This window comes from Mesocricetus auratus, unplaced genomic scaffold (genome assembly GCF_017639785.1).
Source record: "Mesocricetus auratus isolate SY011 unplaced genomic scaffold, BCM_Maur_2.0 Super-Scaffold_100676, whole genome shotgun sequence".
Classification (NCBI taxonomy): domain Eukaryota; kingdom Metazoa; phylum Chordata; class Mammalia; order Rodentia; family Cricetidae; genus Mesocricetus; species Mesocricetus auratus.
The window spans coordinates 96,435,401-96,453,030 of NW_024429266.1; positions in this window are offsets into that span (position 1 = coordinate 96,435,401).

Genomic DNA, 17,630 nt, shown 5'->3' on the forward strand with positions numbered 1-17,630 from the left:
GTGCTGGGATTAAAGCCATGCGCCACCACTGCCCGGCTTCAAACTCCTTTTGTAACTGACAATGACTTTAGAACCTTGTTTCTAATGACCAGTGCTCCTAGACTATTTGCCAATTATTTTTGCCAGATGGTTTATAGGCATCTTAAATCTTGAGACAAATTGTATCTGCTAAATGGATCAGGTGGATCATTAAAAAAACAAACAGACAAAAAAAAACCTATTAACACCCTAATTAGGACATCCTAGCAGCATAAAAGTATTCACAGCTTGGGCAAGAGGTCTCATATTAGACTATCTGGTGGCACAGAAACGATGGTGTGAATATATATGGAGAGGTTTATCAGATTTGGGTTTGGCTCTAGCTCTAGAAAAGGCAAGTGCAGTGACATGCACCTATGATCTGATCCCCACACCAGTGAGTCGGAGACAGGAGGATTCTATGGGGGGGTCACTGGACATCGGTATAACCCAATCAGTGAGCTCTCAGTCCAAGGAGATGCTCTGTCTCACAAAATAACACGACAGACTCAGTTCTGTTGGGAGAATGCTTTCCTTAGCATGCAGCAGTCTCTGGGTTTGATCTCCAACAGCTCGTAAAACTGGACATGATAGCATGCAGCTGTGATCCATTCCACCCTTGTTAGGTGAAGGCAGGATTAGAAATTATGGTCATGAGCCTATGAGATGGCTCAGTTTGCAAAGGGGTTTGCTGCTAAACCTGATAACTTGAATTCAAGCCCCAGACCCCACATTGGGGAAGGAGAGAACCAATGCCTGAAAGTTGTCCTCTGACTTCATACACACACACACACACACACACACACACACAGTAAATACATGAATGTAAGATAATTTAAAAAGTTCAATCAAGCTGGGCGGTGGTAGCACACAACTTTAATCCCAGTACTCAGGAGGCAGAGGCAGGCAGATCTCTGTGAGCTCAAGGCCAGCCTGGTCTACAGAGAGAGTTCCAGGACAGTCTGCAAAGCTACAGAGAAACCCTGTCTTGAAAAACAAAAACAAACAAACAAAAAGGGTAAAAGCACACAGACGTTATATTAATTATGAAACTGTTGACCAATGATGAGGCCTCCTTAATGGCTAGCTCTGTCTTAGTTATTAACCCATTTCTATCAATCTGTGTATTGCCACGAGGACCAGCATGGTGTTACTCCTCTGACAGTATTGTGACTCTGTTCTGCAGGCTCATTCTCTTTCCTAGAATCCTCCTCCTCCTCTCCTAGCCCCGCCTATCTTTCTGCCTGGCCAATAAGTGTTTCATTCATCAACCAATAAGAGAAACATATACAGAATAGTATCTCCATCATAGAGATGTTCCAGAGAAGAATGTCAAGATAACTGTGAGCCATGTGTCTCAGGGTTTTATTGCTGAGACACCACGTCCACAGCAACTCTTATAAAGGAAAACGTTTGATTAGGTGGCTTACAGTTCAGAGGGTTAGTCCATTGTCGTCACGCTGGAAGCAGCATGCAAGCCTGCGACATGGTGCTGGAGAAGGAGCCGAGTTCTACATCTGATTACGCAGGCAGCAGGAAGTGAATGCCACACTGGGCATGGATTGCCTTGTCTGAGGCCTCAAAATCCACCCCCGTGACACTCGCTTCCTCCCACAAGGCCACACCTTCTCCAACGAGGTCACGCCTCCTAATAGTACCTCTCCCTGGGAGCCTATGGGGGCCACTTTTATTCAAGTCACCACACCACGCTTAAGGTCCAAACGAATCTGGCCTTTCCTGTCCCAGCTGTCTGTAAGCCTGTGGTTTTCTTTTCTTCTTCTTTTTTTTTTTTAAAGATCAGAAGTTCAAGGTCATCCTTGGATACCTGAAACCTTACCTTTTTTTTGGTGGTTGTGGTGGTGGTGGTGGTGGTGGTGAGGTGTTCCAGTAGAGTTTCTCTGTGTAACAGCCCTGGATGTCCTGGAACTTGTTTTGTAGATCAGGCTGGTCTAAAAACTCAGAGATCTGCCTGCCTCTGCCTCGGGAGTGTTGGGACTGAATATGTGCCACCACTGCCCAGCTCTGAGACCTTACCTTAAATGTAAGATACATGTGTGAAGATTTTACTTGCTGCTATGGTGTGAATGTGAAGTGTCACCTGAAGTCTCATGTATGTGGACACTTGGTCGTCATTTGGTGGTACTGTTTCTAGATGCTGTGGAATCCTTGGGACCAAGACTTAGCTTGTAGAAAGGGGTTACTGAGTGGGCCTTGAGGGAATTGTCCACTCCAGATTCTAGTTTTTCAATGTAAGCAAAGGGGCTGCCTCATGTTCCTGCTGCCATGATGGACATACCGACAGACACTGAGTCAAAACAAACTTCTCTTGCTTAAATCACTGTCATATATTTTGTCACAGCATAAGAGAAAACCACCTTTCCTATTATTTAATTTCTCCGTACTTTCTCATATGAAAAGTAGGCCTAATAGCCTAATAGCTTAGTGTAGCTGTATACCAAGTAGTGGCTCACAACTGCTTGCAACTGTCTCGGGAGGATCCAGCACCCTCTTCTGGCCTCTGTAAGCACCTGCATTCACACACACACACACACACACACACACACACACACACTTTAAAAGCAAAAATAAATGTAAAAAACCTGAAACAATAACAAACTCCCCCCCCCAAAAAAAACCTCAACAAACAAATTTAACAATGAAATAACCAGTAACACAATGGATCTTGTAACCTCTGCAGGGTCTATGTGAGGACATGGATGTGAAGTTTGCGTGTCTGGCCAGAACGTGGTGGCAGATGCCATCGTGGAGAAGCTGGAAGTGCCCAGATGCCTAGGGAAAATGACAGAGACAAGGATGAAAAGGAGGCAGGAGATGGTTTGAGCAGGTGCGCGAGTGTCCAGGTGTGACTGCTTCCCCCATGGGCCCTCAAGCAATTTCCTGGGGCCATTGTTATTCAGGGTGTTGTTCCGTGGGCTAGGGCTATCCCATGCAGACCTCGCCAGAGCCTCTAATGTACTCCTATGCTTTGTACAGCTTTCCAATTTGTACCGTGCTCCCACCTTCCTCCAGTCCCTGGGAATCATCTTTTAAGGGTGATTTTAAGTTTTTTGTTTTTTTCTTCAAGTAATACTGGAAATGATGCCTTAACCCAACGCGGGAAGCTTGAATATGGAATTTCAGGCAGGCAGAGATTTCTGGCCAAGCATCAAAGGCTTCTTCTCGGTTATTCTCCTCTGAGAACCTGGGCACTGAAAACAAGGCTGGCGTCCTGTCGCTCTCTCTGGGGTGGCCCGGTGGGGTTGCAGACTTCGGACAGGCCAAATTAGGAACTCAAGGAAAGACTGTAGGATCCGGCCAAGTGGGATTGAGTCTGGGCTGAGGAAGAAGAGGCTGATGGAGGCAGAGAGGAAGATCCTGAACCGGACGGAGTTCTGCTTCAGCCCCGGGATCACATGCTTTGATCTGGGCTGGGGGTGGGGCGTCCCCGGGCAGGCGGGTCTTCTGGGAAGGCTGTGGAGTCCCCTGGGATAAAGTCCAGGGGTTTGCTCAGCAGGAAAATATGATCGCTTTTCCAGCTCATCTCTCATCCCCCAATTTGGGGTCACAGTGGGAGACTGCGGATAGCCCACTCTTTTGAAAGTAAACACCGCCAGCTCTTCTGGTTTCCTTCCATCCATGCCAGCCGGCTAGCCCTTTGCTGAGCTGCCCCCTCCTGCCTTGGGCTTCACCGTCTCAGCTTCCTTCCGTCCACTCCCCCCTGGACCCTTGCAGCGTCCTTCGTGTGGAGAAGGAAGGGAGGGGTCCATGGGGATTTGACAGGTCCTAGCTTCACTTCCGTGAACGAAGGGGGCATTCTAGAAAGACGCGGGAATACTGAGAGGGATGCGGGACGTCCTGTCCTTAGCATGCGGTGTGGTGGCTATCACTATGGCAGTTGCTATTGGAAATAAGGCAGGGAATCCGGGAAAAAGTTGAGTGTGACCCAGGCTGGGGTTTCTGCCTCCTCTTCCTCCTCCTGTCCTTTCTCCTCCCTTTCCTATGCTTCTCTCCTTCCTCCACCTCGATCTCCTTCTCACTTTGAGTTTAGGCAGATCTTGAATTCACGGCCCTCCTGTCTCAGCTTCTTAAATGTTGGGATTGTCAGCACCCACGGCACAGGTCGGAGACAGCTCTATGCTGCCCCTGGCTGTGACCTAAATAGTTCTTTTTAGAGACTTCCAGTAAGATGAAGATGAGGTTCTTGACTTTGCCACTGAATAGAATTTCGGGACTTTCATACTCTGGGTTACTATTGCTGTGAAAAGACACCATGACCACAGCAACTATTTTTTTTTAAACATTCCAATGCCAGTTCCCCCTCCCTCCTCTCCTCCCACTCCCTACACACCCTCCCCCCCATCTGCTCCACGGAGAGGGTAAGGCCTCCCGTAGGAAGTCTACTAAGTCTGTCCCATCATCTAGCTGAGGCAGGACCAAGGCTCCTCCCCACCCCCACATCCCCGTGGCTAGGCTGGCAAGGTATCTCTCCACGTGGAACGGGCTCCACTAAGTCAGTTTGTGCGTTACACAGCAACTCTTATAAGGAAAACACTTAATTGGGGTGACTCGCTTATAGTTCCAGAGGTTCAGTCCGTTATCAACGTGACAGGGAGTATGGCGGCACAAAGTGGACATACTGGGTCTGAGAGTCCAGCACTTCGCAGGCAAAAGGAAACCAACCGACTGTCACACCGAGTGAAGCTTGAGAAAAAGACCCCAAAGCCTGTCCCTACGATGACACACTTCCTCCAAAAGGCCACACCTCCTAATGGCACCTCTCTCTTTGGTAGTAACAAGTAGAGTAGGGGATTATTAGGAAGAAAATTTGACAAAATTTTAAGCAAGGGCTTAATAGAAAAGAGAGGTGTCACTGGGAGGTGATGGCACTCGCTTTTAATCTTAGCACTCAGGAAGCAGAGGTAGGTGATATCTGTGAGTTTGAGGTCAGCCTGGTCTACAGAGCAAATTCCAGGACAGCCGGAGCTACACAGAGAAGCCCTGCACCAAAAAACCTACCCCCAAACAACAATAATAAAAACCACCCCCCCAAAAAAAAGAATAAGGGAAAAGGAAGGAAGAAAAGAGAGCATCCTGTCTAGGACTCACCCAAGTGTGGCCTTCTCAAGTGAGAGTTGGGCTCAGATGTTTTAGCAGTAGCTGTTAGTGTTCAGGCGTTTCTACTGGCCTGCCTTTGGAGTTCTGACAGGATACACCCTCATCTGCAGCCACTAAGACCGCCACCTGTGCCTATTCACTACATTCTCTTTTTGAAGGGCCCTGCCACCTCCTGTCCCTCTTTCTTTCTCTCCCTCTCTCTGTTCCCCCCTGTCTCCTCTCTCTGCTGCTCTTTCCTCTTTCCCATTGCTGCTGTCCCAGCCTATCCTTCCCCTCTCCCCTTTTTATGATCCCTTTCCCTAACAAACAAACAAACAAACAAACAAACAACAAAAAAACCCTCAGCTTGAACTCTGTTGCAGGGCGTCTTTCCCTCTGTGCCGCTTTTTAAAAATTACAACAGTAGCCATACTTGTGATTTTGGTGTTTTCAACCTATATCTCAAAGGGTTGATAGGAAACTTTATTACTCCTCTTTTTCAAGAAATTAAAGTATGAGAGCTTTGGGTTGTAATTCTTGCTCAGAGGGTTGCTTACACAAGGGGGTTAAGATGTTTTACTGAAAATGGAGTTTCTGGTGAGGTTCCTAGAAAACTGCAGGTTTATAACTGGGAAAGGAGAAAGGCCTTAAGCATGGTTCATTGCTATTTTAACATTTACATTTGAAATACCTCTCTATAAAAGAGATACTGTCATTATGTAGGCAAACTATAGAAAACGTTAATTGTGTTTAATATTTTCCCTCTATCCTTTTAAAAATATCCATTTATTTTTATTTTATGAGGATGGGAATTTTGCCTGCACTCATGTAAGTGCGCCTGGTGCCCTGGGAAGCCAGAAGGTGTCAGGCCCCCTGGAACTGGAGTTACAGACAGTTGTAAGCTCACACCTGGTTCCTCATAAGAGCAGCAGTTGCTCTGACTACTGAAGCATCTATCCAGGCCCGGTATTTCTTTCTTCCGTTCTTTCTTTGTTTAAAAATAAACAATTTTGTTAAGTTGTTCTTCTGACAGTTTGATCCGTGCACGCAGTGCATGCTGGCTGCTGTCACCCACACTGACTCTTTTCTCTCCTCCACCATTGTAACCCAGCAGCCTCTCTTTCCTACAAGTCCCGTTCTAGCACTGTGACTCTTTGTTATATCCTGTGTCCCACTGAGATGAACTGGGGCCCGTCTGTTTCAGCAGGGGGCTTGAAGCATCCATTAGAGCCCGTTGGGTTCCCTAGTGAACTGAAGACAATTACTGCCACTTCCCTAGAATCTGCTAATATGCAGAAGTTTAGCATGATCAGAAAGAGCCCTGTGGGCCTCTCCCCGATTTGTAATTCACAGGTGACAGGCCCAGTCTATTGTAGGCCCACCGCAGCCTCTGAGATAGGGCTGCAGCAACTGTGTCATGCCCAGAGTCTAGTAGCTCTTCATACCATACTTTTCTTCCACCTTCCAGATAATACATCCTCTTCCTAGGATGCTCCCTGTCTTGGTCAGGGTTTCTATTGCTGTGAGAAAACACCATGACCAAAAGCAACCAGGGGAGTCAAGGATTTATTTCATCTTACAACTCTCAGGTCACACTCCATCACGGAGTGGAGTCAAGGCACGGACTAAAGTAGAGGCCGTGGAGATACACCGCTTACTTGCTTTCTCTGCCAGCTTTCTTACACACACCAAGACTGCTTTGCCACGGGAGTCAAGTTGACCAAAACCCAACCAACACATTTCCTGAGCTCTACAGGGAGTGATACAATGTCTCCTTTTTATTTATGTATTTAAACTGTCATTTCTTCTCAGCACTTTGAGCAGCTATGCATCTATACATTCGTAGCCTTCCCTTGCAGAGAGAAGCTTCTCTGATTGAGGCAGAGAGTAGTGTTTATCTATAGATATAAATATTTACAGGGCAATTTGGCACTGTGACAGTTTAGCTAAACAACGGTAATAAGTTCCGCCTAGGGTCCATGACCTCCTTAGCCATGAATTTTTGACTATGTTTACAATCCAGCCGGAAAGACTTGGATCAGAACCTGGGGTGAGGGACTCCTTTCTCTTGCCATGTCCTGTTAATTTTCTGTGCTTCCTGGGATATTCTCATAGCCACCATGGAACAGCGTCCTCGGACAATACTAAAACTGGTACCCTCCCTCAACTTCCTAGCCTAAACATTAGTTCCCTTACTCTGGCTTCAACTCTTTGTCTTGGGTCAAACCTGCATGATTTATTTATTTGTTGTTTGTATGTGTGTGGTGTACATAGGTGTTTATGTGGACATTATCCTAGTTTTTTTTTTTTTTCACTTGATTCAAGCTGGAGTTATCTGGGAAGAGGAACCTCAAATGAGAAAATGTCTCCATTAGATGGCCTGTATGCAAGTTTGCAGAACATGTTCCTGGTTACTAATTAATGCGGGAGGACTCACCCCAAAGTAGGTAGTGCCACCTGGTCCTGGGCTGTATAAGGAATCAGGCTGAGAAATCCACGAGGAGTAAACCAGTAAGCAGTGTTCCCCATGGCCTCTCTTTCAGTTCCTGTTTCCAGGTTCCTGCCGTGAGTGCCTGCCCCGACTTCCCTCAGAGATGGAGTGTGACCTGAGAGTTGTAAGATGAAATATGTCCCGTTGGTTTTGGTCATGGTATATTGTCATATCAATAGATACCCTATCAAAAACAATCCATGTACTTGTGTGTATACAGGTGGAGTCCAGAGGTTGGTTATATGTGTCCTCTTAAATAACTCTCATTATTATTATTATTGTTGGTAATCAGCCTAGTCTTTAATGGCTGAGCCATCTCTTCAGCTCTCTACCATATATATATATACATATATACATATACACACATATATGTACATATGTGTGTGTGTGTACACCTTGGTGTGTGTAACTATCCAGTAGTAAATAAAATATTTTTTTAAAAATATTACCTTTATTTTTATGTATTTTGCATGTGTACACACACATACATACAGCACAGCATGTGTGTGGAGGTCAGCGGGCAAGTGGAGGGAGTCAGTCCTCTCCTTCCACCATGGGGACCCTGGGGATCAAAATCAGGTAGTCAGGTCTTCCACAGTGCAGAGCAGGGCTTCCGAGTAAGACTAAGTAAGCCGAAAGTACCAGAAAGTGCATACTTCAGCTCTAGCCAGTATCTGAAAGAAAGACAGGAGGGGAAAAAAAACACTTTATTATTTATTGAAAGAGGAAAAAAATGGGGGTGGAGGCAGGTATCCTTTAGTATCTTAGTCACTGTTCCCTGGCTGTGAAGAGATGCCATGACCAGGGCAACTCTTATAAAAGAAAGTTTTAAAATGGGAGCTTGCTTACAGTTTCAGAGGTTTAGTTTGTTGTTGTGGTGGTGTGAGAATGGCGGCACTCAGGAAGACATGGTGCTGGAGAGACAGCTGAGAGCTCTACATCTGGATCAGCAGGCGGCAGGAAGAGACACTGGGATTGACTTGGGCTTTTGAGACCCCCGAAGCCCACCCCCAGCGACACACTGCCTTCAACAAGGCCACAGCTACTCCAACAAGGCCACACCTAATCCCTCTCAAGTAGTGCCACTCTCTAATGACCAAACATTCAAATATGTGCACCCATGGGGCCATTCCTATTTAAAGCACCATACCCAGTAGCTTTGAAGAGCCACCAAAAAATCATGTATGTGGCGACTGCTAAGACACAAGAGCAACCTTGCATTCAGAAGCCCATGCCTGTTGCAGGCGTGGACCTGAGTCCCCATCGAAGTATTCTGGACACATGCAGAAGTACCCAGTTTCTTGTGTCCCATGGAAAAACATGGGATGGGGACATGTGGCTGGAAATAGAAACAGAGGTGGCTTATTGAGAAAGGGAAAGCATTCCCGAGAATGGGAGAGGGATTGTGAGCCGAGAGGGATGCATTGCGCAGAAGGTGCCAGGCCACGTGTGGGGACCCCTTACGGATGCTCGCCTGCCTCTGCTACACACCATCTGTCACGCAAAGCCCGGATAAGGAGGAACATCCACTCTGCCAACTGACCTCTTAATGAGACATCTTCCTATTTGTATTTATTTGCTTTTTCTCTGTGTGGCTGCCTGTGAACAGTATCTGTGTGGAGGAAAGCCTGTGGGAGTCGGTTCTCTCCCTCCTCCATGTGAGACCAAATCAATTCAAGCTGTCAGCCTTGGCGGCAAGTGCCTTTACCTGTTGAGTCATCTCAAAAGCCCTTGGGGCCTGTCTTTACCCTCTAAATAGCTGTTTATTCACCATCTCTGTGTGACCTAGCGTATTGATGACTCTCAGTAAGTTCTTTTTGGAATGTGCAGAGCTACGCCTTGCTTCTGCTGACCCAAAGGCTAAGAATGATGTTACCGGGTTCTGTGGGAAGCCTGCCGTGAAGGTTTTCCTTTGCTTCGTGTCCTGTCTACCTCATGTTTCCGTCAATGTGTTTTAAAATTACTTTGGTGTCTACAGTGGTGCGCTCCTTTAGTTTCAGCACTTGAGAGGCAGAGGCAGATGAATCGCTGTGAGTTCAAGGCCAGCCTCTATGTAGGGAATTCCAGTCAGGGCTACACAGTGAGACTTTGTCTCCAAAACAAAGCAAAACAACCCCTCCGACAATCTTGATTTATGATTGTCTTCTTTTTATCACCACACAAATTTCAGGAGACTGTTACAGCAGTAAAATATGGAATTTAGGAGAGTCTGAATACGTGTTCCCCAGACCATAGTCACTCATACTTGAGTCAAGAATAAACTGTCTCTTATTCTTTTTGAGATAAAGCATATTTGCAATGATGGATGTGTACCGTGTGTCGGGTGGGGGAGAGGACACTTGGCAGATGAGGATGGTGGCTGTGCAGTGCTTGAGAACGAAGGAGGGAGAATCCTTGGTAGAAGAGAAACAAGTGCCAAGGCCCCAGGGCAGGAATTTAGTTGGCTGGTCATAAGCAATGGGGCTGGAGAGGTGGTTCAGTGGTTAGAGCACATACTTCTCTTGTAGAGGACTCAAGTTTGGTTCCCAGAATCCCAGGGGATATGATGCTTGCGGTCTCTAGGAGCCCATGCACAGACAGACAGACAGACAGAGACAAAGAAGCAGAGAGAGACAGAGATACAGAGACACATAGAGAGATATAGACACACTGACAGAGACAGGGAGACTCAGAGAAACAGAATGACACACATACACACAGATACACAGACACACCGAGTGACACAGAGAGACAGAAAGAGACATACACCCAAAGACATGGAGTCACACGGAGAAGGACACAGACACATACACACACACACACACACACACACACACACACACACACACAGATCACAGACACACACACAGATCACAGACACACACACCATAGACATAAAGAGGGAGTGAATGCCAGAGGCATTCAGGTGTACTTCTACCCTTCTACAGTATGGGTTGGTATGAAACTGTGTCTCTTGGTGGCAAGCATCTTTACCTGTTGGGTCCCATCTCATAGGCCCAGGCCCCAAGGTTTTAACCCCTTAAGCTGCTATGTGAATGATTCCTGTGCAGAGTTGTTCCATGGAAGGGGGTTAGATGACTCGTCCTTGCTGCCAAACCTAATATAAATCTGGGTTTGATCCTTAGAACCTAGAACATGGAGGGAGAGAGCCAAGTTCCCTGCGTTGTCCTTTGATCTCCACACATGCACTGTGGCATGTGTGTGCACATACACACATACACACACACACACACACACAAGCAAGAGTAAAAATTGAAGTGATGTTTCACTGGCGTATCCGGAACATGCATTAAATATTAGGTTATCATTATGTGTGGCAGACGTGTGTATCTTGCTGAGCCCAGGACTCCAGGAAAGAATCTAGCACTGTTTAACCCCCACCCGCCCTGCTGGGTGTTTGAAAGTCTTGCTGAGGTTGTGGCTTTCTGGCTGGGGACAGCTCTTTTGTATAACAGATGTTACCCAGATGTCAAGCCAGGGTCAATAGGCGATTTGGCGCCTGCCTCTCTCCCACGGCCTGCCGGGAGCCAGTGCCCTCCCTGAGATGTCTGTGAATTCCCAGGGCCTCTGGTCTCATGGTTGCATCTTGGCTTGAGTTCCTGCCGGCTGCCCCCTCCTGGGGACCATCTTCTTTTGGGGGGGGTCGTGAAGCCAGCCCTGTTTGTTCATCCTTCCCCCAGACCGGCCTTGTTTATGCATCCAATTGCTTGCAAGTCCATAATGTCTCCAAAACACAGTGCCCTCCCTGAGACCCTGCCATTCCAAGGGTTCTGACACTGTTTAGTTTCCTCCAGTAAGATCATGCCTGACAAAGAATTCCAGTGCTGGCAGGAAAAACATGCACAGCTCTTGCATAACACAGCCAAGAGTGTTATGACTGGGTTAGAGCTAAACAGGCTGTTGAGAGAGGGGAAATCTCGCTGAGGACACCCAAGGTCAATGGCTGCGTGAGGACGCCGGACAGGCGTTTTCCTTGGCCTAAGACTGAGGCCGGGAGTCCAGTGTGCAGGCAGGAGCTGGTACAGTACTCACACTGAGACTGGCTGTCAGACTGGGGCAGTGACATGGGGAGGGGAGGGGGCAGTTAATCCCAGGCCTATATCAAAGGGCCGCTGTCAGGGTTTTGGGAGACAGAGGGAGGAGGCACTTGTTAATCTCAGCAGACAGAGGAGCTCTCACAGACTTCGGGGTCCGCTACTCAGGCCAGACTGGGACTTGTGGCTGCAAAGCAGAAAAAAATTTTAGGACTAGCCAGTTTATAAAGCGAAGTTAGGATTAATACAAAGAAGAAAATAGAGGGGGGCTGGTGAGCTGGCTCAGTTGGTAAAGGTGCTTGTAGCCAAGCCTGACTTCCTGAGTTCAATTCCTGGAACCCACGAAAGACTAGAAGGCAAGAGTTGACTCTACAAAGTTGTCCTATGACCTCTATGTGCATAACTTCCTCTCCACCTCCTGTCGTCCGTCACTGTAAAAACAACAAAGGTGTATACGTATAGAGATCTTATTCATTTATTTTAAACTTCACTTTGTGTATGTGTGTCAACGGTACATGTGTGGAGGCCAGAGGACAACTTTCAGGGGTTGACTGTCTCCTACCAGGTGGGTCCCAGAGACTGAACTCAGGATGTCAGGCTTGGTGGCAAGCCCCATTACCCACTGAGCCAGTTTTGCCAGCCCAAGATGCCTTAATATTGGCTTACATGTGAGGCTTAAGAAGAAGGGAGACATCCTGAAAACAGGAAGATACAGCTGAGAGCATGGGCGTGGCTACTCAGAGAAGAGTCACAAAAAGTAAGATCCACCCAAGAGTTAGTATGAGCTCCTCATCGGGAGTCTTAGCAAACCATTGCTTTGTTTTGTCTTTGAGGAAGAATTTCTCTAGCTCCCTCTGGCCTGGAACTCACAAAGATTCACCTGCCTCTGGCTCCTGAGTGCTGGAATCAAAGCAGTGCGCCACCACCTCCTGGCCACAGAATTTGGTGGCACTATCTTTCTTTTTAACCTCTGTTTCATAGACCTATAAAATTTTCCCACTTCCCTTCCTTCCTCTCCCCTTCCATTCTCCCCCCCTCCCCAGAAGCTCCCAATTTGCACAGGAGATCTTGTCTTTTCTCCCATTCATGGGCAGACCCATGTATGTCTCTTAGGGTTCTCTTTGTTAGCTAGGCTGCCTGGGATTCTGTACTGCATGCTGGTTGTCCTTTGCTTATGTCTTATATCTGCTTATGTGTTAGTACATATTATCTTTGTCTTTCTGGGTCCGGGGTACCTCACTCAGTTTTTTTTTTCTAGTTCCCTCCATTAGCCTGCAAATTTCTTTATTTTTTTTAAATTTAAATTAGAAACAAGCTTGCTTCACATGTCAATCCCAGATCCCTCTCCATCCCTTCCTCCCTATCTTCCCAACCCCCCACCCCCCGCACCCCATGCCCCTCTGCTCCCCAGGGAGGGTGAGGCCTTCCACGGGGGATCTTCAAAGTCTGTCATATCATCTGGAGCAGAGCCTAGGCCCTAGGCCCTCCCCCATTTGTCCAGGCTGAGAGAGCATTGCTCCATGTGGTATGGCCTCAAAAGTCCATTTGTACACCAGGGATAAATACTGATCTACTCTCCGAGACCCCACAGATTGCCGAGGCCTCTTCACTGACACCCACATTCAGGCAATCTGGATCTGTCCCATGCTGGCCTCTCAGTTACCAGCCTGGGGTCCATGAGCTCCCCCTTGTTCAGGTCAGCTGCCTCTGTGAGTTTCACCAGCCTGGTCTTGACTACTTTGCTCATCACTCCTCCCTCTCTGCAACTGGGTTCTGGGAGTTCAGTTCAGTGCTTAGCTGTGGGTGTTTGCCTTTGCTTCCATCAGCCACTGGATGAAGGCTATAGGATGGCGTATAAGGTAGTCATCAAACTCATTATCGGGGGAGGGCATTTAAAGTAGCCTTGATGCCAGTTGGTGCCATCCTTGTAGATCTCTGAAAATCTCACTAGTACCAAATCTCTCCTCAAACCTATAATGGCTCCCTCTATTACAGTATCTTTCATCCTGATCTCCTCTATTCTTCCCCTGACTCAACCTTCCTGCTCCCCAATGCCCTCCTCTCCCTCCTTTTCTCCCCCTCTCTTTCTCCCAGTTCCCTCTGCCCTCCCCTGATGCTCCCAATCCCCTCAGGAGATCCTGTCCCATTCCACTTCTCCGGGGTACCATGCATATGTCTCTCAGGGTCCTCCCTGTTTCCCAGACTCTCTGGTGGTAGGAGTGTAGGCTGACAATCACCTGCTCCATGTCAAAAATCCATGTATGAGTGAGTACACACCATATTTGTCTTTTTGTGACTGGGTTACCTCACTCAGAATGGTTTCTTCTAGTGCCATCCATTTGCCTGCACATTTCAAGATTCCATTTTTTTCCTCCACTGAGTAGTACTCCATTGTGTAAATGTACCACATTTTCTCAATCCACTCTTCAGCTAACGGGCATCTAGGTTGCTTCCAGGTTCTGGCTATTATAAATAATGCTACTACGAACATAGTGGAACAGATGTTCTTGTTGTATGAATGGGCATCTTTTGGGTATGTGTATGAGTGGAATTGCTGGATCTTGAGGTAGACTGATTTCCATTTCCTGAGGAATCTCCACACCTTCTCTTGTATGTGAGTTTTTCCCCTATCTCTGTCTTTTGGTAAAGTGAGATTATCTATTGCCTATGTTATTGTGAATGTAGTTAACTTCCTTGGGTTGGAGTTTTCCTTCCAGAACTTTCTGTAGGGCTGGTTTGTGGATATTTATTGTGTAAATCTGGTTTTGTCATGGGATATCTTGTTTTCTTCATCTATAGTGATTGGGAGTTTTGCTGGTTATAGTAGTCTGGGCTGGAATACTGTGGTCTCGTCTGTAGAACATCTATCCAGGACCTTCTGACTTTCAGAGTTTCCATGGAGAAGTCAGGTGTAATTTTGATAAATTTGCCTTTATATGTTGCTTGACCTTTTTCCATTGCTGCTCTTAATATTCTTTCTTTATTATGTATGTTTGGCATTTTGATTATGTGGCAAGTGGACTGTTTTTTTGATCTAGTCTATTTAGTGTTCGGTAAGCTTCTTGTACTTTCATAGGTATGTCCTTCTTCAGGTTGGGAAGTTTTCTTCTATTATTTTGTTGAATAATTTTTCTGCACCTTTGAGCTGGGCTTCTTTGCCTTCTTCTATACCTATTATTTTTAGGTTTGGTCTTTTCATGGTGTCCCATATTTCCTGGATATTTGGGTTAAGGATTTGTTGGATATAAGATATTCTTTGGTTGATGAATCTGTTTCCTCTAGTTTGTCTTCAGCGCCTGAGATTCTGTCTTCTATCTCTTGTATTGTTTGTTATGCTTGCATCTGTAGTTCCTGATTGTTTATTCAGCTTCTCTATTTCCAACATTCCCTCAGTTTATGTTTTCTTTATTGTCTCTATTTCAGTTTTCAGGTCTTGAACTGTTTGAATTGTTTCCTTCATCTGTTTGATTGTTTTTTCTTGGCTTTCCTTGTTTTCTTTAAGAGGTTTGTTGATTTTTTGTATTTTTTGGTTTGTTTTTTCTTCCATTTCTTTAAGGTATTTTCTCAAATCCTCTTTGAGGGCCTTTATCATTTTCATGAGGTTGTTTTTAAGATCATTCTCTCTGTTTCATCTTCGTTGGGATGTTCAGGTCTTGCTGGTGTAGACTTCCTAGGTTCTGGTGTTGTCATATAAGTCTGTTGTTGAATGTGTTCATATACTGTCATCTTCCCATCTCTTCTCCTGGTGGGTATAGGGGGGTCTTTCCCTCTCCTGGTGGGTATGGGTTCAAGGTTCTCTTCTCTTCTCTTCTCTTCTCTTCTCTTCTCTTCTCTTCTCTTCTCTTCTCTCCCTCCCTCCCTCCCTCCCTCCCTCCCTTTCTCTCTCTCTCCACCCCTCCTAGGGTGGAGGACCGAGCCCGGAATTCAGGCCAGTGATACTGGCTGTTTTTTTCTGCCTCCAGGTTCCTCTGTGGGGTTCGGTGGCAGGAAGGGTCTGGTGGCCAGGCTCAGAGCACTTGAAGAGGGGTATGTGGGCTAGAAGATTGCCTGCAAATTTCAAGATGTCATTTTTTTATTTATAAATTTAAATTAGAAACTAGGTTGCTTCACATGTCAATCCCAGGTCCCTCACCCTCTCCCTCCCCTCTTCCTATGCCCTCCTACCAACCTGCCTATCCTCCTTTCCCAAATCCCCACTCCTTTCCCCAGGGAGGGTGAGGCCCTCCATGGGAGGTGTCCATACTCTGTCATTTCATCCAGGGTAGGGACTAGGCCCTCCCCCAAGAGTCCAGGCTGAGAGAGCATCGCTGGGCACCCAAAGTCCATTCGTATGCCAGGGATAAATATTCATCTACTACCCAAAGCCCCATAGATTGCCTAAGCCTCCTCACTGACACCCACATTTGGGGATCTGGATCAGTCCCATGCTGACTTCCCAGCCATCAGTCTGGGGTTCAAGAACTCCCCCTTGTTCAGGTCAGCTGTTTCTGACCCTATGCTCATCAGTCCTCCCTCGCTGACTCTGGGGTCCTTGAGTTCAGCTCAGTGCTTAGCTGTGGGTGTCTGCCTCTGCTTCTGTCAGTCACTGGTTGAAGGTTCTGTTTCCCAGACTCTCTGGCAGTGGGATTGTAGGCTGGCACTCCCCAGATCTATGTCTAAAATCCATATATGAGTGAGTACATACCATGTTTGTCTTTTTGTGACTGTGTTACCTCATTCAAGATGGTTTCTTCTAGTGCCATCCATTTGCCTGCAAATTTCAACATTCCATTGTTTTTTTTTTCCCACTGAATAGTACTCCATTGTGTAAATGTACCACATTTTCTCTGCCCACTCTTCAGTTGAGGGACATCTAAGTTGCTTCCAGGTTCTGGCTATTACAAATAATGCTGCTATGAATATAGTGGAACAGATGTGCTTGCTGTATAAACGCGAATCTTTTGGATATATAACTAAGAGTGGAATTGCTGGATCTTGTGGTAGGCTGATTCCCATTTTTTCTGAGGAATCTCCATACTGATTTCCAAAGTGGCTGTACGAGTTGGCACTCCCACCAGCAGTGGAGGAGTGTTTCCCTTTCTCGACATCCTCTCCAGCATAAACTGTCATTGGTGTTTTTGATTTTAGCCATTCTGGCAGGAGTAAGATGGTATCTCAGAATTGTTTTGATTTGCATTTCCCTGATGGCTAGGGATATTGAGCACTTTCTTAAGTGCCTTTCAGCCACTTTAGACTCCTTTATTGAGAATTCTCTATTTACTTATGTGCCTCACTTTTTAATTGGATCCTTTGGTGTTTTGGAAACTTTCTTCTTGAGTTCTTTGTAAATTTTAGAGATCAGTCCTCTGTCAGATATGGGGTTAGTGAATATCTTTTCCCATTCTGTGGGCTGCCTTTTTGTCTTGTTGACCATGTCATTGACCTTACAGAAGCTTCTGAGTTTCAGAAGGCCCCATGTATTAATTGTTGACCTCAATGTCTGTGCTACTGGTGTTATATCCAGGAAGCAGTCTTCTGTACCAAATCGTTCAAGGGTACCTCCCACTTTCTCTTCTAAGAGGTTTAGTGTGTCTGGATTTATGTTGAGGTCTTTGATCCACTTGGACTTAAGTTTTGTGCATGGCAATAGAGATAGATCTATCTGCATTCTTCTACATGTCAGCATCCAGTTATGCTAGCTTCATTTGTTTAAGATGCTTTGTTTTTTCCGTTGTATATTTTTAGTTTCTTTGTCGAAAATCAGATGTTCATATATGTATGGGTTAATATCGGGGTGTTCAATATGAATCCATTGATCTACCTGTCTATTTTTGTGCCAATACCAAGCTGTTTTCAGGACTATAGCTCTATAATAGAGCTTGAAATCAGGGATGGTAATGCCTCCAGATGTTGCTTTGTTGAATAGGGTTCTTTCGGCTATCCTGGATCTTTTGTTTTTCCATATAAAATTGATTATTGTTCTTTCAAGTTCTGTGAAGAATTGTGCTGGGATT